General features: G+C 37.3%; 1 protein-coding gene across 3 annotated transcripts in view; it reads right to left on the reverse strand.

Moving 5' to 3' along the window:
• Window positions 1–21,933, reverse strand: part of PTPN12 (protein tyrosine phosphatase non-receptor type 12) — an 86,547-nt gene that overhangs the window by 63,989 nt on the left and 625 nt on the right. Inside the window, exon 1 of one of the 3 annotated variants that reach the window (XM_068926373.1) lies at window positions 20,794–21,095. The exons of the other annotated variants lie outside the window; for them this stretch is intronic. The gene's annotated coding sequence lies outside the window, so the exon portion shown is untranslated. Of the gene's footprint in view, window positions 1–20,793; window positions 21,096–21,933 lie in introns of those variants that run through there. 3 annotated transcript variants of the gene reach the window in all.

Consider the following 21,933-nt stretch of genomic DNA (forward strand, 5'->3'; position numbering starts at 1 on the left):
ATACCGTTCAGCATTTCAAACACCATCAAAAATTCAGGTGGTAATCTTAACCATAGGTATTTTCATATTTCATACTTACCCATGCAAATTCAAAAATGGCTAGCAAAAGAAATACTTCCCTCTTCTGCAGCCCTATATCATGATAACAACAGAGCACCCAGAGGCAAGAACGCTACATCGAAGTTAGTAAGAAGCAAATGATTTTTTTTTTTTTAATTAGATGGTTTGAAGCTTAACCTTTGGTGAAGTATGAACATTTTAGAGGAAATTTTAAATTTTGAAGACACATAAAAGCTTGCAACAAGCTAAAGGGTAAAATATTGAACACGCTGTAAAAGTTCCCTTTCAAAACCAAAGATTAGAACATAAATCCCTGACACCTCTAAAATAAAGTCTTTATATGCATTTTATGCGCTTTGAAGTACAAAAGACATAAGTACAATTTTAAATTATTTTCCCATCTGTAGATTGCCTTTTTTTACATTTATAATGTAATTACTTCTGAAATCTTCTGTTTTGAAAAGCAGAGAAATGTTCTACCTCATATAAAGCATGCACTCAATCATATAAAGGATTTTAAAGCATGTAACAAACGTATCCTGCAGAGTAAAAATGTCAAAGTGAGAGGCTAAGTTACCAAATACAATCTTTTCTGCAGCACCAAACTTCAACAAACAATTTAAAAAAAAAAAAATCAACTAGTAAAAACAAATCTGTTTCAGGTAAGTGCCTTATCAGTCAAATTACTGATGAATTTTTAAAATAAAGCTCAACTGCCACTGCTTTAAAAAGCTTAATATTTACACTCCAGAACATAGAACCAGACAGCTCGTTTGGCAAACCGTAGCCAAAATCTCATTAAATTTTACCATAGTTCTTAAGTATACTGCTTGGAATATAAACAATAACTTGATTCAACACTCTAGGTTCCGGGTGATAGCTTTACTGCTCCTCGGTATTTCAGAAACATATAGGAATGCATGCAGATCTGTAAGCTCAAGACCCTTTTCTGTAATTCTCATTAATGTAGAGTAAGTGACAAAGTAGTAAGACTCCATTTCCTTTCTTGGGAAAGAAAGTCAATCTAATCTGAGCTTCAAATAACTACTTGACATGGCGCCAATTCAAGAAAAAGAGTGTGTGAATTTTTTTTTATTTTTAATTTTTGTAAAGAATTAAGGCAAGAGCGGAATCTCTTTAGTCTGTTATTACAACGGACAATACTGAAATAAAAATCCTCTGACTGGAAACAGATCACCACTGGAGTTTCTCAAAAATTTCTTGGGTCAACCACATATTTTCATTCATGACTTCTCACTAAAGCAGAGCATACTAGCAGACTTTCTGATGACACGGCTGGAAAGCTATCAATAGAAAGGAAGTTTAGAACATTACACCAAGAAGCAGGCAGACGTTCAGGATAAGAGAAACAAAGCTAACTTTAATGCCAAACACAGTTGCATACTAGGAGCTAACAATGAAGGAGACACACATACATGCAGTCAAAAATTACCCAGCGTGACAATTCTTAAGGCGACTATTATAAACATTTACAAAATAAAGAAAAAGCATATTTACTGGTAAACAGGCTGTATTCACTAGTATGTCCAGAATCGTAGAATATTTCTAGAGATGAGATGATATAAATTCTCAAAAGCCAGCTGGAGATAAAAGCTATTTTTCTTTTTTCCTCTTAATTAAAATAGCTGGTTAGTACAGCCTATGAATCATTTTTCTCTTTTTGATTGGATCGCAGGTTCTTATTTTTCTACATGGTCCGATTTTAATATAATTGGCCCAAATTTAAGTTTTCATATTAGAACAGAAACACGCACATTCTAACTTGTCTGTTGCTTGGATTGCATGAATGTCCATACGCACAGAATGAGCGTTGGTAGCATTTCAATTTTATTTTCTGATATTTCTTATAAAATATGAATTCATTTTAAAATTGTTGGTTGGCCAGTCTGGTTTCACTTGAAGATAATTTCACTGTAACGAAAAGATGCTAGCAAGTAGCAGATTACTCTGAGCGTCCTTCGGCATAAAATTCAATGTTTTTTTTCTGGAGGAGGAAGAAATATTGTCAAAGATTGTCACCAAAAGTTTAAATCTAACACTTTCATTCTAAGAACTGCCAGTCTGCGCCTCCTCTGATAACTCAGGCCACCAGTAAATATGGCCTGAAAGGCTTCTTTCGATTATCAGTCACAATTTAAGTGTCTTGAAACCATCTCTTGTTTCAACCTCTTTTGGAAGCTACTATATGGTCAACAAATCCAGAAACAGTAAGTTATTGTTTTACAAATACTGGTGCAGAATTACTTAAACCTCAAGAGTTCAAACAGCATCGACAGCAGTGTATTAACTGCTCGTAGGCACAATGATTTATGCAGAACACAGCAACTGTCTCAGATAACAGCAGAAGACATTTCGCTTAACTATGAAACTACTAAGTTTTATGCAGTGTTTTCTTCATTAAAGAAATTTGGATTTTGTTGATTCAATTGAAATTTCTATTTTTGTTTTTAAATTAACTTACATTTTTATTGAACATTTTCAGAAAGCTCACTTTGTATACACAGTTCTTTGCTTAATAACATTTCTGAAGCATGGTGTTTTTGTTAAGTTTCCTGCTACTCTGTTCTCAGTTAAGCCAACAGATGTTTTGGACAAGCTGCGAAACACCACTACCATGTGTTGTTAGGCTTCAAACCTCAGGAAGACGATAGGCCCAGAACTGAAGGCAAGTGAGAAGTACTGTGTGCCTGTCTCTGGGAGGTGAGAAGTTGGCACATCTGCCTTTTGCTGTGCTACACAGGTGACTATCTTCTTCCTGGACTAGGAGGTCAACTAGAGAAAGCAATGTCTTAAATCATTTTTCTGTGAACATCTGAAACTCACATGCAGGCACTTGACTGAGCAAAAATAACAAAATCAAAAACAAATAAAAACCCAACCCCCCGAGTACTTTGTCTGCACAACAAAGTACTTTGTCTTTAAACTCTAGGAGACATTGCACAAAATTGGCTAGTTTTCTTTTTTTCCCCCGTAAACCTTAAGGATCTAAATCAAAGTAAAATTTAGGTAGGAGTCCAGAAGAAAGATGGACTCAAAAAGAATATACAGAATTTGCTTGCCCTATGTCTAGCACACACGCAGTAAAGGCACCTCATGAACCTCAAAGTCTTTTGAGGTCGGGAGGCTAAGCATGAGGAAAGGATGGTCTACATAAATGTTTTAGGATTGAAAGCGTGCTTTTGAATTTCTTTAGGATAATGCACTCCAAGAGTTATTATGAACTTACGTCCATGGCATCAGATCAGAACTAGTCCAAAGTAAAATTTCCCAAAAAAACAGCACAGTTTGAATTGCAGGTCCTCAGCACTAATTGTCCTGCTGTATAGATCTATCCTACTGTACTACCTACTCGTTAATGTAAATAGACGGCGCCATTTAAGATTTGCCTTCTTTTTAACAGCACTCAGTCCGCATAGTGACATCACAGAGTGCTCAGTTCAACAAAATCCTTGCAGTGCTGTCAAGTTCCAGTCCCATCTATGGGACCCATCCACTAGATGTCAGTGTCCTCTTGGGCAGAGGAAAAACCTGGATCCTCATCAAAAGCAGGAAGAAGTCTACAGCACTTGCTTTTCAAGTGAATTCTGAAGGAGGAAACTATTATAAAGTATCCCTATGGTCACCCTGGCCAGGACAGGAGAAGCCAGAAACAGCAACGTTCGTCTGTAGCAGACAGAACAAGATGCAAAGTTTAGCCACTGTGGTAAGACACTAAACACCAAAAGCTGTTTCAGAGAACATTACTGAGGTAAAGTACAGCACACTGGGCAACAGATACTAAGGTATAGTCTTAAAATAGATGATAGAAAGCCTGCAAGAGGAAGGGACTTCTGCTTTTTAGGAACTAGGAAGACTTTTGGATAGAGCAGTACTAGGCAACTAGAATGGGTTCCACCTATACCAACATGAATCACAGAATCACAGAATTCTGTGATCACAGAATCGTTTAGGTTGGAAGGGACCTCTGGAGATCATCCAGTCCAACCTCCCTGCTCAAGCAGGGACCTCTAGAGCATATTGCCCAGGATCACATCCAGACGGGTTTTGCATATCTCCAGGGAAGGAGACTCCACTACCTCTCTGGGCAACCTGTGCCAATGCTCTGTCACCCTCACAGGAAAGAAATTTGTCCTCATGTTCAGATGGAACTTCCTCTGGTTCAGTTTATGCCTGTTGCCTCTTGTCCTGTCGCTGGGCACCACTAAGAACAGTCTGGCCCCATCCTCTTGACACTCCCCCTTCAGATACTTGTACACGTTGATGAGATCCTCTCTCAGTCTTCTCTTCCCCAGGCTGAACAGGCCCAGCTCTTGCAGCCTTCCTTCATAGGAGAGGTGCTCCAGCCCTCTAATCATCTTGGTAGCCCTCCGCTGGACTCTCTCCAGGAGTGCCATGTCTCTCTTGTACTGGGGAGCCCAGAACTGGACACAGCACTCCAGGTGAGGCCTCCCCAGGGCTGAGTAGAGGGGCAGGATCACTTCCCTCGACCTGCTGGCAACACTCTGCCTAATGCACCCCAGGATCCCACTGGCCTTCTTGGCCACAAGGGCACACTGCTGGCTCACGGTTAACTTGTTGTCCACCAGCACTCCCAGGTCCTTCTCTGCAGAAACCAGACTTAACATTAAAAAGACTCCGATTCAGAAGTAAGAGAATAAATTATTACAATACAGTGTGAAATCCTCTGTGATAGGCATAAAAACACCACACCCTAAACAAAGGACAGAGCAGAAGTCAAAGTTCAAGCACATTAAATGCCTAATGCCGGAGGAAATGTGTTTCTACTCACCTGCATGAAATCTAGATACTAGTTGGTAAACTAAATTTGGATCTAAAATGAGAATATTGAGGTAAATGGAATCTTAAACTTGATGGAAGGATCATGTACCGGGACACTAATGCCAACCTACAACAGAGGACTGATGGGCAGGGACATCTGCAGGCGGGGAAGCAGCATTACGTGTTACAGAAGCAGACATATAAATAAGGGGAGAAAGGGGAGAGGGGGGAGAAAGAGCAAGCTAACATATAATCATATACTTTAATGCACCAGGGATTAAGATGGCACGTCCGTGGAAGAGCTGTACTACGAAGCAAGAATCACAATAGCGGTAGCAAGCATGAGAAGCTTGGTGCTTCTTCTAAAGGAAATTGGGAAGGCTATGAAGGTGAAAAACAACTAAAAAAGGAAAACCCTGGTTAAGACTAGATAAATTTTAGAACGGGGTAAAAGGTACAGACTTCTATCTTTTTAAAGATATCACATCAGCTTGCCAAAACACCCTCTCACCCAGTCTCCCATCAAGAAAAACACCTCTCGATTTACATCTGAGTAGGCACAGGACCTGGCTGAAGACACAGCTCCAAAAGAGCCACTTACAGTTACAGCATACTCTTATTCAGTATCCTTGCCAGATTTTTTGGAGCGGGGGGAATTCACCACAATTTTCCTTTAGAAATAGAAACTCTTTAAAAAAGTCAAAAAGAGTTTACATAGGGCTTAAAAAAAACAAAACAAAACAAAAAACTTGCCAACAGCACAGGGCCTGTTTAAATGCAGTATTACCTTGTCTGTCAGTACAGCAAGGATGGGTCTTCATTTTCTGTGATGGTCAGTCTACCACTGTGGCATACCATTGTCTGGGAACTTCTACTCAAAATCTGTCACTGACAGAAACTAGATTATTCCATATTTGCCTCATTTCTTATGTTCGTTATCTAAGTATCCATCATCGGCCGTAGTCAGAATAGCGTTAGACTAGGAGTAACACAATCTGACAGACTATGACAGTTCTTTATATTCTGAAAGAAGCATGTAATACATCCTACGATAGTTTTCAGACCACTGTAGCTGCTATTTGTTTTATAACCAACCTTATTTTTAAGGGAGCACCTATCTCCAATCCAGTTTCTATGTGGCAGAGCAAGTCTCATGCAGTTTTACCACTTTGCTCTTATGCTAGGAATCCACAGAAATTTCAGAAAAAAAAAAACTGTGCTCAGTGGAAATAGCACTTTTAGATTTTTCATCAGACACACACACGCTACAGGATACTGTGCTTGGTGTTCCATCTTTTTCAAAGCCAGTCGTTTTGGTAACTCTAATGAACAAGTGGCCCTTTAACAACAATGGATACATTAAAGTGAGTGTCTTGGCCAGATTTCAACTCTGACATCATTTCCTAGGATTCTTTATTTACATGATATCTTCATCCACCATGCTGCCATTATTGGTTGATCAAAGACAGGTGTACTGAACACAGAAATAGCTGACCTGTAGATTCACCTCTTCATCTTTCTCTCCAATTAAGGATATACCTATTGTAGCATGTGAAGCAGATTTTATTTAAATACCACTAAACAAAGTAATTTCAAAAATGTTTGTAATATTTTGGGATTCTTTCTAGGCAGCATAATACAATCTCATTCATGCTATTCCTTTGTCCCAAGCACCACAATTACACAATTTATTAATAATTAATTTACTCTGTTCAAGTAACACGTCTATCACCTCACCACAAAAGTAGCCTTTTCAAAGCAATACCTCCATCACGGTTTACTAGTTCCGATTTGTTAAGTGTGTACTTGAAAATATTTAGACACCATCAAACTCTACAAGTTACCAGTGCTAATGGATGAATGGGACAGAAGGGACTCTTACAAGTTTCTTATTTTAAGATATCAGCAGAAAGATGGCAAAGATGGATCCTAAGCCTTTACAGTTTTTAGAGAAAGGTAAATCAAAACTATAACCTAAAGCAAAGTAGCCACTTTGGATAAAATTCTGTGGAATAGTTCAGATTAAAATGTATATATAAAATATATAATTTTATATATGTAGTATATATGTGTAAAATTTGCTATCCATCTACCCCTTTCCATAATATGTTACAAAAGCCACCAAATGGAACATAGAAATTAAACCTTTGATGGAGCTACATGATTTAAAAGATATGGATAGAGAGATACCCTGCTTCTATAGTTTAAGTTCGGTATGAGCCATGCTTCGTTATCAGCGCAAGACTGCTCAACTTCTGCTACGCTGAGCTACCATTAGGACAGAGTTTCATATCCACTACCTACAGACAAAGATTAGCTAGACTGTTTTTACAGTATTAGAGGCAATAGTTAACATAAATCTCAAATTTAATATATTAATAGCTGCTGACATTTTACATACCAATCACTTAACGGTTGCCCCAGAGATAATTAACAGTTTTCTTCCTCTTAGCCTTTTATTCCAAATCTATTTTCAGTAAACTTCTCCTCTAAGCCATTAATCTCCTTTATTGTCATTCCTTCCCCGTATCAGAGCAAATGTTGTCTTTGTAGTAACTTGCTACTGACACTGGCTGCAGCCCCTACTTGCCCACCTAGGCATAGGAAAGTTGCTCAATACTAAATTAACTATTCTTCTTTTCTGTTTATTTCAGAAAACTGAGGAAACACTACAGTTGTGGTCCACTTCACTGTCAAGCTCCAGAAAAAACAGAAACAACTGCTTTAGCAAAAACCCAGAAATAATAAGATGGCTTGGTGAGAAACAAACTGTCAACATATTAGAAAAGAGGCATTGGGTGGATTTGCATCACAAAGCCCACTGTCTGCAGAAACTGAAGTTAGGCCTTGTTCGACTGTAAAATACTAGTTACAATTCCTGGCACAAAGAGAACTGTTCTTCCACATTTTTAATGCCTCCTTCAACTCACTATATTGCTCAACAGACATTACTCAGAGAAAGATCAGCAGACTGTGAACCTGCACACAAATAAGCTACAAATACCTTCCTGTATTAACTCACTAAAATGCAATATAATTTCCACAAAGAACCTCCTATTTTTGAATAGCTTCCTCCTAAAACTTTTATTATTCACTGTTTATTTCTCCATCAAAATAGTTTTTACCCCCTTCAAGAACACTTACATTTTACAGCATTTTACTGAGTACTGAACTTTTAGCTCTTAAAATTGGAGAATCGGCACTTAATTGCACTTCTAGATAACGGAAAAATAAGTTTGTGAAATCACAGGTCACGGTTCTTCAGAATGACAAAATAAGTAGATGAAATACTGCAAAATGAGGAAAGTTGCATTACCAAACTTACTTCCTCAGAAAAGCTCTATCAAAACCACTCTTGGGAAAGGTTAGGTAAGAGAGAATGGATCTAGAATTGCACAGATTAAGACAGGAAATACTAAAACCAAACAAAGTGTGTGGGTTTTATATACATACATACATATATATCTATATATATAAACGAGTGATCAGGAAAGTGAGGCTACATAGTACTGAACAACTAATATGGAACAGGTTGTACTGCTGCTTACATCAATGAACTTACATGAACTGATTTTCAATGAGGAAACAGATGTGTCTGTAGTCAGCAAAAAAAACAAACTTCTAAATTCTTACAGATGTGGAAGACTGCCTGTTGCAATATTTCTAGCTAGGAAATAGGCTACATGTACACAGCTTGAATTGGGAAGAAAATGATCCTTCCCAAATTTGTGAACTCCCTGCACTTACTAAGAAGAGAGAGAACTACTAAGTATGCGGGACAAAAACTACGTTTCTCAATCATATTTTCCTTTGACAGAAGTGGCAGCATTCGAGACAAAATCAATACTTTAAAAGACAATTCAATTTCATTCCAAAATATCCATTAAATTTACCCTCACACCAATGTCTGCTTCAATTCCTCTTTACGGAGCAGTAAAGTGATGTCATCTTTAATCCTTTGCTGTCCCTTCCCATAAAGATTACTTTCTTATAATTTCCAGTTTCTAGCATCATACATCAGTATCTCACTGGGTAACTGGAATGGCTATTAATGCTAATAAACCCAGATGGGAACACACATTTGTCCTAAAGAGATAGTAACTGCATGACAAGTAATAGCATCAGACATACAACTACTAACTACTGGCTTTAAAACACAAAACAACAGAAATACACACTCTACAGCCAAAGTCAATCCATTCACAGAAGCAGTGAAGCACCCGCAGTGTCTCATAAGGACACAAGTGCTTCATATAGAGTGTATTATAGGGAACAGTACATTATCTGAGAAGGCTCAAGTACACTCTACTTACTAGAAGAGCGTATCACAACAGCAATGCAAGCTGCACTTTTCCGTCTCAGGATTGACTGCACCCTTGCAGCTGGCAGGACTTGGTATTTATTTCAAGACACTCAAGTTAGGCACTGGTCTCCAGGAGTCTTTGTAATAACCAGGCTTAGACAACATAACACTGTACTTGTATATAAATATATATATACATACACGTACACACATTTATACTACATACTACAGTTCAATATATACTCAACGCTACAGCTCTTCTTTTCAGAAGACATATCCATAGATAATACTAACTGGTCCAATACTAATGTTGAAATATTAACCTTAGTGAAATGAACAAATCATAACATGACAGTTTATAAGGAATAGTGTGCATAGTTTTTTACGAAGACTTACCACTTCCAAAGGAGGGGGGGAAAAAAAAAAAAAAGAAAAATCTAACTTTTCATACCTGCTGCTAGAGAAAACAGACTGATACAGACATTCAAAACAGCTTTGGAGAAACTCTTTCAATCCCTGAAGTCGCTTTTAACCAGTCTGGTTCAATTTCACTGTCCTGTTTCCCAGGCATCTGGCCTGCTGTCCAGAGCAAACACATGTCTAAGGAGATTTAGTTGTTTAAAAAAAAAAAAAAAAGTTGATTATTAGAGCTAGATAACATTTGCAAATCAAGCTTTCTGTTCAGTAGGATAATAAAGCCAATGGACTGTGTGTGGTCAAGCTATTCTGTTCAGAAGCTGAAATCAAACTCAATAGTCCAGCCTGTTCAGCACTGATCATTTGGTGAAGTGGAAAAAACCTACATCTTCCCTTTTATTTTACCCCCACAACGGATCAAACAATGATCAATGCTTCCACTGCTCAGAAGGGTACTAAACTACATTATGGATAATCACTTGCATCAGTTCATTAATGAACTGCCTGTATGAAGCTAGTATTTGCTCTGAAGAGCATCCAGTCTAGAAGCAAGACAACAACAAGGTTGGAGAAATACCCAACTTATTCATATGGATTTTGACTCTACCTTTCCACGCTCTATGCAACGGCCTTAGTCTTCCAAAAACAACAAAAATGACAAAGAAATGATGAAAATGATGTTTTAAAAATAAAAAAAAATATCATTCTAGAGCTACAGTGATAAGCTAACACAAGAATAGGAGTAAAGAAAAAAAAAAACAGCATTCAGAAGCAGAATGAAAATAAAATATCCAAGACAGATCAAAGTTGATTTGTGCTTGATGAAAAATTTGTTGTTGCAATTTGCATAAAATTTGACATAAGTGCTATGCCCAGTGGAAAACTACACACTTGGCAGGCAGGGATGATTCAACTACCAGCTGACATAAAAGCGGAATTCCTAAAGGGTATCTTGTTTGTACAATGTCCAGAAGCTAGATTCAACAAGCTCAAGCCAAATCAGGAGAGAGGGGAAAAAGAAAAAAAAAACAAAACACACACACACACACACCACCCACACACAAAGCAGTGGCAGATGAATGCAAAGGGAAGCCCACACGAGCATGCATGTCTTCTATCTTTCTGCAAAAACCTTTCTTCCACAGCATCTGAGATGCTCTTAAAAACATACAGTACACCTTGCATAAGCAGAGTTTCCCAACACATTGTTTGTTTTGGAGGAATTCTCAAGCCCATTTTATAAATTAAAAAGGTTTTGTATACTTCACTTGCCACACAGCAAGACATTCACATACCCATTAAGCTGACCTACCACAGGAAGGAAGGAAGGTTGTAATCTCTATCCAAATAGATCTTTGGTTCAGCATATAAAACTGGCAAGCTACATTCCTTCAACAAAACATCTCAAATTCTCAATTGTTCCCAGTCAACATTAAGCTCCAATACCACACTAGCAAGAATCTTTATGTTAACAGGGAAAGAAAAAAAAAAAATCACATGAAAATTGCAAGTTTATCGAATACTGTCTGCTGTTTCCCTTTTCTTGGAGTACTTTGCAAGAAACAACACCTGAAAATCTACACAATTAGTACATGATTCAAGGAACTCCTGACTTTGAAATGAAATTTTGGAGGTTTTAAAATAGTGAAGTGTTACAATGACCCCATAGCATCTAAGGGACATGACAATGAAATGTAAGAATAGAAGGATCTAATTTTCTCAGTTATTTGCTAAAATCAATTCCAGTGACTGCCGGAAATGTCCTTCAAGACCCTTTTACCTGACTAAAATCACAGTCATGTTTTGTTCAAAGGCACTGCCTCTCCAAAACTAAATTAGTTCTACTTATTATTAGAACTACTTCATTATATTACTGCACTGAATTCTCTTTATGTTTCAGTGCTACTCTCCCACCTCAGCTTCTAAACACACCCTCATCTGAGATACTCATATATGAAGAAACTTCAAAACATATTAAAAGAGCTAAAAACAATACCACTAAGGTTTTCATATGTACATACTCTTTTCCCCCTGCATGATCAAATAGCAGTACTTTACTAGACATGGAATGTTTTTTCTATTAACACAGGAAAGCACGTCTATTATGTATAAGACTGTACAAACAGGATGCTGGTTTCATTTCTGCACAATCATTGATTTAAACAGTGTTCAGCTCTTTCAAATGCTGTGCCACAAAGATATTTTGTCATTATTAAAAAAGCTTTCTCTTTGCACCAAAAAGCTACACTGTTTCAAAAAATGATGTTACCAAATACAAGCTCTCTTTGAGGCTATTCTGTATTAGAATCAGTTATGGAATTAGTCAGCATTTTAGTAGTAAATATTTTTTCCCTTTAGGAAATGTCAGTGCATGCATTGATTTACGGCAACAGCTTGTTGACTTTAGAATACTCAAGTTTTTGCAATATTATTAGTCTCTCAATTTAAATCATTTACTAACAAGTATATATTCTGTTACTTGTAAGAAATGAGACTTCCCTCCACCAGTTTTGCGTATCCAGCTTCTACCTATTCTTCTCAAAAGAACAAATATAGGGAGCTGAGGTCCTAAATAACTTACAGACTGCATTTTCACTGCCAAAAAAAAAAAAAAACAAAACACACCAACTCTGAAGCTCTATTATTCTAATCAAAATATTAAGACGGTATCTGGCACCAGTTTAAGAAGAAACTGGGGTAATCTTACTACAGAACATCAAGACAATATCAATGGTGATTCCGATAGTGATTCTGTGGAGTTCTTCTGTTTATAAAGCGAAAAAATAAGAGGCTGTGATTATTGATTTGTGAGTGACTGTAAGACTTAACATTCAGCATAATGATGACTTACTTCTGAATGTTTAGTTTGAAAAAACATTCAAATTCAAAGTTTTAAGATTAAAGCTTCTGTGTTCTAGTTTTACAGCAAAAAGCTGTTAAGGGAAACAAATTTTACATTTTTCCCTTTTGGAACAATTTTCATGAAATAGAAATAACAGAAAAATTAAGTATTTGTAAAACAGTGCATTTATTTGCTACAACCAGTTCCAGCAACGGCCTCAAATGCCCTCCAAGATCCTTCTACCTGCCTAAAATGCCCTTCATGACCATTTTACCTGCCTAAAATCATAGCCACGTTTTGTGCATTAATATTTAAACATAGTTCCATGCATGTTCATTACCATTTTTATAAAGTTATGCTTATGGTATCTCACAGGAAAGGAGTTTAGATTACCTTTACATTTTAGTTTGATAATAATAAAAATTATGTCCTTGTGTAACCATCTGCATTACTAAACATGGCATTCTTAAAAACCACTGTCAAATATTTAGTGTAGTTTGGGAAGTCTCATGATACCTAAAAGATTATTTCTTTCCTTTAAGAGTTTGTCCAATAGCGGTGCTTCCCTGTAGGCAATTTATAATGAATTCCTTTCTGCAGGAGTTTTCAGGTTTTTGAAGCAGTTAAACTAACCTACATATACCCTTCCCTCCAGAACAGTGCTTCATTTTCAAGCTTTATTTTGAAGTAAATTCTCCTGAGTACTCCTAGCCGACAAGTGTATTCATTTCAATTAACAATTACCTATTTGCTAAAATTATCAGAATACACATGAGAGAGTAACCAACAAAGAAAGCATTGCTTCAAGTTGTAATCCTGCTTTCTAGGTAGAAAGACATAGATTCAACTTGAAAGTAAGGAATCCACATCTTTTCTACAACGTGGAAAAGCATTAAAAAGCTGCTATGTATTGCAAACATGCAGGACCTCACACATTCACCACCAAGGCACCCCCATAACCACTTAAACTCATTATTCACAGAACAGCACTCATCAGCTTGCAAATTCAATCCATTCATGGTCTGAGTGCAGTCCACTACTCATATCACTTTGTTTTCTTTTTTTTTTTTTTGTGCTTTTCACATTAAAGACTTCTTCAGTTTTGCTCAGTAAGACTTCATATTGGACAAATGACCGAATAAAAAATCTAGCTAAATAGGAAGCTATGCCCAAGCACCGTATCAAGCTACCAGAAAAGCGAGTGCCTTGGGGGGGGGAACAAAACAAAACAAAAAGCACTGTACCAAAGGGTTTGTGCTGGAGAGTCAAATAAAAAGTTAAATGTTTAGGACAGAGTGGAACACCACCACTCAGGCATCTTAAGAGCAGTGTAGCTCCCATAGCAATTAGTCATTTCAACACCACGCATAATTCACATTGGCAAGCCCCCTGAATGCTTCAGGACAGGAAGCTTGTATAACATCCTTTGAGTTGGGAACACCAATGTTTCAAGATAGCTGGGTCCACCAAGAAATAGCAGAGGAAGTATGAGATAAGAATAACGCCATACTAACATAAATGAAGGCAACAGCTATTAAAACACATGCGCACGCACACACACACACAATAGATAACAATCAAACAAGATGAAAAATCTAGACCAAGAGTCCCCTGAAACAATCTCAAATGTGGTGAGTAGCCTGGAATCATACCTACCAGTCTCCCAAGTCTAGCCAAAACCTGCATGAACTAGAACCTTGTCTAAGCAGCTACAGACATCCAGCTCAGTACAAGGAAAGAAATGGACTTCTAATCCATGACAGACACTATAGCAACTACCAAAGATGACAGCAGTGATGCGCTAACTGCCCAGCTTCAATAAAAGCATTAAGAGGAGACAATGCTACTCACGTATCGCATTCTTTTCAACCTCCCACTGATTGTCCTATACTAACTGTCCAGAAGAAAAAAAAAAAAATCTTGGCACCTTATTGGCATTAGTGCTCACTGCAAATGATGAGAGGACAGAGGTAGGAGATGGTCACTTGCCTATCGAGAACAACAGAAGAACTGCTTTTAACATAACTGATCTATGTAGAAGCTATTCTTCCTATGATCACAAACAGTACGAGATCTGTGAATTTTTAGATGAAAAAACAGAAAACAGATGTCATTCACATGAGGCAGTAAGAATGACAAGACAGAAGTAGCAAAAACAGTAGACAAACGCAGCAAGATCCAAAATTGCTCAAGAGGACATCACGGAATGCCGACCTTAGAAAAATAAACAAACAGCTAGAACATTATTATGAGACTACATAAGAAGGAAGTTAAGGCAAGGCAAGTTTGTTTTAAATTGGTTGATAAGTTCAGTATTACAACTAAATGAAAAGATTAAAACAGTACAGATGTTCTTTAAAGTAATATGGTTTTAACTGAGTTCATTTCCCCTAAGAGGCTGATACTTTCCAATCCATGACTTCAGACAGCGAAACTGACACCTAAGACTTATACTGTACACTTAGAAATAACATATTGCAATAGCATTTAAGAATCAAGGCCTCCTCCCCTACATATACAAAAATAAGGGTAATGGGTAAGCTTCTGATAATTGTGATACAATTCCTTTGAATCATAGTGAACACAAAATCGAACAAGGCTACTGATCCATACAGTACTACTTTTTTTTTTTTTCCCCATCTACTAATTTGGTTGCCCTTGATATTTTAATAAAGCCAGCCAATTCAATTCTTTTTACTGGACTAAAGGAGCTCAGAAGTAAAATAAAAAAAATTATCTGTCAGAAGCATCATGGCAGAAATTATTTCAGAACTGTTGATGTTTTCTTCTGGTCATTTTAGATGTCTACTACTTCTAGAAATCTTAATGAATGAAAAAATGTATCTTTATTTGCTTCTGTTCCTGATGGCAACTCTAGTTCACTACACAACAACATTCACAGCTTCAGTCCTCTTACAATAGTTTGATTTTTTTCCTTATTAAAAGTTATTGGCTACATGGCTTGCTACTTTTCACAGCTGATGATTCAACCCTTTTTAAGCTTTTTTTTTTTTTCCCTCCAAAAAACACTTCCACTAGAGCAATAAGGACTATAATATGCCTTTCCATAAATTGATTGCCATCAATAAAATTACCTTTTAAAGAGCTAAAACAAGACAGGAAGAAAACCAGGTCATCCAAACTAGGTCATCCATTTTTAACTCTATTTATTCAGTACCTTTTCAGAAATTTATTTCACTAGTTTATCTTTTTAGCTTTGTAAGATTTTTTTTTTTTTTAAACATTCTAAAGCAGCTTGCAAGAGAGTAGCTAGGAAAGGAGATCTCGAGGACAGAAGTTGTAGTTTCCTTGTACAAATCTCACAGTACCTGAAACATTCTAACATTCAGTACTCAAAGCAACTTTAAAACAATGGTTGAAAAAAGTATAATGGACTTCACTGCGCTCTTCTCCTCTTTCACTCCTTTCCTTAACTTGCTACTGCATTCTCAGCTCCCCTAGTCATACTACTACTTGGTACTCCACAGAATCACAGAATGGTTGAGGTAATTCTGCCTTTCTCCTCACTAACAGATGCTATGTGCCCAGCACGTTTCAGTACAACCGTAGCAGTACTAGTTCCTTCCACACAAAATCCATGAATCTCAGATAAAAATAGCAAAGAAAGACCAAACAGGATTTCTGCTTGTGATAAATTAATGGTTTTAAGATGAATTTTAAAAGCTTTAGACTTTCGTTGCACTAACTGTTAACAAATATATACATATTAGATAAGTAGATATTTAGATTAGCCTTTCCTTGTTTGCAGAGCTATTAACTTCACTATAATTTTTGAGGTGGCCACGATTCACCTTAAGCAAGAAGAAACTGCTACTATAGCAATTGGATAGTCATAGATAGATGCAGAAATATATAAAAACATACATGCAGAAATATACACTCGTATCTATATATATCTACCTCCTGTGACCATATTTCATCTACCCTAGATCCAAAGGCGGTATTTAGTATGAGTTTCAATGTTTCTAGTCAGGCATACACCAAAAAGTTTTGTAGGACTGAGACTAAAACAAAAGCTAAATGTTTGACATCCCATTTAAATTATTTGGAGCTCACGTGATATGTCATAAGGTGCAAGGTCAAGATTACCATTTCCTCCTCCTGAACAATTTTATAAGATACAGCAAAATCAGTACACAAACCTTCAGTACTGAAGAATAGTAGACTTGCACACGGCTCTCTTTTAGAGATTGACCCAAGAGAACTTGCTACCATGTAAGTTTATTAAATAAAGAACAGAGTATTGCCCACCTGACTCATTTTAGTTTCATTTGGCCAAAGGAACTACTGCAATTTTAGCCAGAGTTTGCAAGTCCTTATACCCCAGGGTCACTACAGTAGCTTTGTGGTTGTATTCATCTATGAAAATTCAGAATAACATCTTTGAAAGTACAGAAAAAACACCAATTTCCTTATAGAAGATAAAAAAGGTGAATATTTAAATGAAATGGTTGTTCACAGGAAGTTGCATTTTGTAAAAACATTTAAAGAATAGTATTCCACAACATTTCAGAAGCTGCTGAAGTTAAGGCTTACTGAAACTACTATGCAGTCATATCACTCCAATTAAAAGCTGTCTATGTAAATGAAGTTCTATTAATAGCCTGTATGGTTATCACTGCTCACAACAAAATGATCTTTTTGGTTTTCTAATCAAATTAACAGCATCCAGCTGAAATAGTTAATGGAAACAGAACTTCAAAAATATATTAACACGAAAAGCATAATATCGGAGACAGGAAAAACAGACCCATTTTTGACTGTGAAATTTTACAAAGGCTCAAAGCACATTTAAACACTGACACAGCTGTCTATGACCTATTAGCACATCTTTAAGAGCAGTTTCTTATAGCAGATCAGCTGTACAACATACTTATGGCTTAGTTTCTCCAAACTGTTCCTTCTACCATGCTTAAAAGGAAACAAACACCTAGAATTGTATGAGTTTGTTCATAAGCCCACAATTTGCAAGAATTTCATGCAAACCTATATTTACATCACTTAAAACTTTCTAAAGTTCTAAAAAGCAATTTACCATCTAGCTGAATCTACCAAGGTGTTTTTCCTAGTTTAGCCTTAACAGATTAAAATTATTTCTCTCGAAAAGGCAGTCTGTATTTTATAAATGTATATGACAGAGAAGGAGTTGAGAGCTCATATTCCAAACCGTTACAAACATGGAACTCATCTAGTAAGAATGAAATAAATATTAGAAAATATCTTCTTTTTTTTTTTTTTTAAAGAAGTCAAATATATTTGACATCATATTTTGCAGATGAACTACTTTACCCTCTTTTGTTCAGTTTCCACATTATATGCTAGCCTAATAAATTTGAAAAAAATATATTCACGAACACTCAAGAAGTGCATTAGTGGTATTCGAAGCACAGAAGTTAACATGAATGCAAATTAATATCCAGACAAGCTTTTAAGAGGGATGTTCTGTTAAGTGCTATGGCTATGGCTGAATATATTATTTCTTGTATTTTAATGCTATATTGGAATGTACAGGAATTAGAACAAAACCAGTGTGATGTTTATGACTGGTACATAGACTTTCAATATGTACCTTAGTACACTTGATCAGTAACTTGGAACAGCCTAGATTTACTATTTCATTTTTAGTACTCTTAGGTATTTTACTTTCCTGAAAGCATGTACTTTCCTGAGGGAAAAAAAGCGGGGGGAGGGGGAAGACAGTTTTATAACATCTTGGTGTATTACTGCCTACAGTTAGCTCAACTTTTATCCTTAGAAGTCAAGTATATTCCACCTCCCCCTTTCTAATACTGGATTTTCATAAAATGATGAGGTACCACTACTTAAAAGTAAACATTCTGAAAATAAAAAAGCCAAGAGACTAAGAGGAAGACCTAGCATAGACACTACCTTTTTACCTGTTCCAAATCAATGAGTCCTTCAAAAACCCTTTTTGTAGTTTAGAAAACAACAAACCAGGTTCTTTGGCATTTCAAAACCTAAGCACTTTCAGCTCAGATGGATGGAACAGAACAGAGAGAGAAAATGAAGTTGAGCTGTTTCACTTAGCTGTAAAAGTTCTCTCTTCAATGAAAGGAAGAGAAAAAGTTTGAGAGCAGATGTAGGCACTTTGCAACCCTGTACAAAATTTTTAAAGTCAGTATTATTTAGACTGGTAATCTAAGACGGGATCGTTTCAATGCTACTTACTCCAAAGAAAAGCTGAGGGTCACCTATACAGAACTCACTGCAAAAATGAAGAACACCTTCAGCCATTCTTTCTGTACCGTAACAACATATTAGCCAGAGATATAACCCAAAAGACTAAACCAAACTGTTACATACCACAAAACATTTAAGACAGAACATTTAATTTTTAAGAAATGTGAATGATATAGAGCATTATCCCATAACAACAGTAATCTAGATTAGACAAATGATAGCAATGATAGAATTGATTTGTTAAGACTGTATTACATAAGGATAAGAAGTTCTTCAACTTGTGCATATACTAAAGGAAAATCAGTAAAAATAATTTACCGAGGTCTTTCTATAAGCTGTAAGCTAGAATCTAGAAAAAGTGTTTTCTCCATCCCCATACAGAGCTTTGACTTCCAAACTTTGTTTGACATAAAACATACGTTCAATTAAGACACACTACAGAAAATAAGAATCTAGATGAGGCTGGCTGTATTCATGCAACAGAAAGCACCAAGAAGAAGCAATCTACACTTCATTTTGCCAACATCGCTATGTCAGCAAAAAATATGAAAAAAGTGGCAACTCTCCGATGTATTTCAACTCTACTAGTAAAATCCTAAACTACATTATATTAAGAAAAAGCCCACTTGTCCCTAGAGCCACAGACAATGCTCATTTGCAAAATGCACAGGCAAGTCAATAGTTTTCAAAAAATCCACTTCATTCAAACCTAGTTGTTCACACCCATAATACTTGTGATCTACTAATAAAGTCCTGCTTACTCTCTAGTGCATATTTAAACTATTTCATAAAAGGCATTTGACTTTCTATAAGAGACTTGCTATTGGTGCCTAGATTATACAATTTATCTTGTGGGGGGCGGGGGGAAAGAAGATAATCAAGTTTCCACTTTCCAAGTGGAACATGTTTTTAGGTACATCAATGGCATTATTAAATAGCGGTCAAACTTATCTATGCCATGGGCTTTTAGTAACATTCAGTCAGACTAATCAGAAGACTTCAGTCAACTGCAGTCTATAACTGCATGATTCCAGCTTCTTTACCACCTCTTCCAGAAGTCCCTGATACCTATGAAGTACTCAGTTCACTCACTCAGATTTAAAAATAATTCTGTAAGCCAATTACTGAAGCAATAAAGATGTGAAAATAAAAAATTGTTTTCAGTTGCATTCACTCACTATTCCATGTCTATTTTTAGACTCCATCTCGACTTGGAAATGAAGCGATGAGTAACAGCAATTCCTTTTCCACTAACTTGCCATTGCTTAGCAGCAACAGTACATCCTGCACTTAAATGAGAAATACTGCCTCCCTCTTCCCTTCCTCCCAGAAAAATCGCTATTAACTATTAAAGAAAACCACATGGAAGGTTTTTACCCTCTTCATTTCTCTTTTCTTTCCTCACTTCAATCGTTTTAAATAGCATCTAAGCATGGCTTTGTGAAAGAAGCATGGCAAAAATACATTTGTTCTTAGTGAAAAAATTTCAGCAATTACAATTCTTGTGATCACCCTAATCTGGCCATCCTGCTTTATTTATATGCAGATGAATATTGAAAGTAATGAGAATATCATGTCAAAGACCAGCACTCTAGTTTCCCCGCTTCCCTTTAAGTTATTCCCTTTAATTTATTATGCAGAAATAAAGCATAATGAGTTTGAAATAGAAAGTGTTAAAAGGACAAAAAAAATGCAATCACTTTCAAAGGATTTACTGTTGTTTCAGGTAATACATATTTCTCCTGAGATGCCTTGCCGATTAGTTTCTACAACCACATTTTCCACTTTTTTTTAAAAGCACTTTCTTTCCTTGATGCTCTACGAAAGCAACGGCAAAGCTTACTGACCAAACAGTTGAAAGCTGTATAAACATGCTGTCAAATACAGAAATGCAAAAATACAAAAAAAAGTTTCCATACAGAAGTGTCATGACTTATAAGAAAGGCTAAAAAATCACATGTATGCAATTTGACTATAACAGAGGTAAAGCATTAGGCTATTGATCAGATATGAAACAGCAAAAGTTGATTACAAAATCTAGTATTTAAAGTATTTAACAGAAAGGCTATTTTAAAAATCCCACATTTTCCACCAGTCCAGGATACCCTTTCTATAAAATGTTTAGCTTAAGAGAACAAGGCAGACTCACCAGTACAATGGATCGATCTATATTTAACAGCAGTCATATTTCTAAGACAATCGTTTAACGAAAAGGTCCTGTCAGCATATTTAACTCTTGAATGACCACGTGAGGACGTTGCATTACGTGAAACGACCTTAGAATTACACTGTTACTCGAATGGGGCTCTTAACTTCCCATCGCCTCTCTCTTCCTTTCCCACATGCTTGAATATTCCGGTGTTGGCAGATCGCTGCCGAGGCGGGCGCGGGTTTCCCACGGGCCCCGCCGCTCCCCGCCCCGGCCGGCCTCGCCGCTTCCCAAGTCCACTTCCTCCCCCGCCGCCGACCTGCCAGCGCTCCCAGCGCCCCGCAGCCTTGCGCAACATCCGCAGCCTCCTCCCCGCAGCTCAGACAATCCCTGATGCGGCACTTCACATCCAGATTTTTTTTTTTTTTTGTTCCCAGACCATTATCAAAGGCTGAGAGCTCAAAAGGCTAACGGCGTGCTTTTATCCCAAACATCGCCAGATAACCACGAGAGCTACCAAGATACGCAGAGCCTGCCATCCTTTAGCTCTTCTGCGGGTCAAATTGTATTTTCATATCAAGTGTTTAAACAATACTGAAAAGTGTCAGCGGCATCTGCCCAATCAGAGTTATTGTCCCCGGCTTATATCTTCTATTCAAAAGATAAACCACCTCAGACATTTTAGCAGCCCGACTAAGCAGCTAAAATAAAACCAGGAAAAAGACCTAATTCTCCATTTAAATTCCTCCCCCTCCCCGCCCAAGCGCACACGTTAACCAAAGGCCGACGGTGAACTGCTCTGGAGGGAAGAAAGGACGAGGGATACAGCCGGGGCTGCGATGGGGGGATGGGGACCAACGGGAAGATGCGTATTCCTCCGAGGAATATTTAATACACTTAACATCTCTCCGCGGAAAGGATAAGAGCGTCAAGCAGGCAGCTGCAGAGACGAATAAAGGGGGGAAAGAAACGCCCGCTTAGCCCCAGCTGACACGGTACCAGGCAAGCCGCGAGGGCAGGGGCTGCCAGGCAGGGCAGGAGCTCACAGCCCGCCCCGTCCCCTTTATCTCCGCAGGAAGGGAAGCGGGGGGGGGGGGAGGAGAGGAGCCGCCGGTTAGTTTGGCAACGGCCGGTTACCGC

The sequence above is a fragment of the Struthio camelus genome, chromosome 1 (genome assembly GCF_040807025.1).
Source record: "Struthio camelus isolate bStrCam1 chromosome 1, bStrCam1.hap1, whole genome shotgun sequence".
In the NCBI taxonomy this organism is placed as follows: domain Eukaryota; kingdom Metazoa; phylum Chordata; class Aves; order Struthioniformes; family Struthionidae; genus Struthio; species Struthio camelus.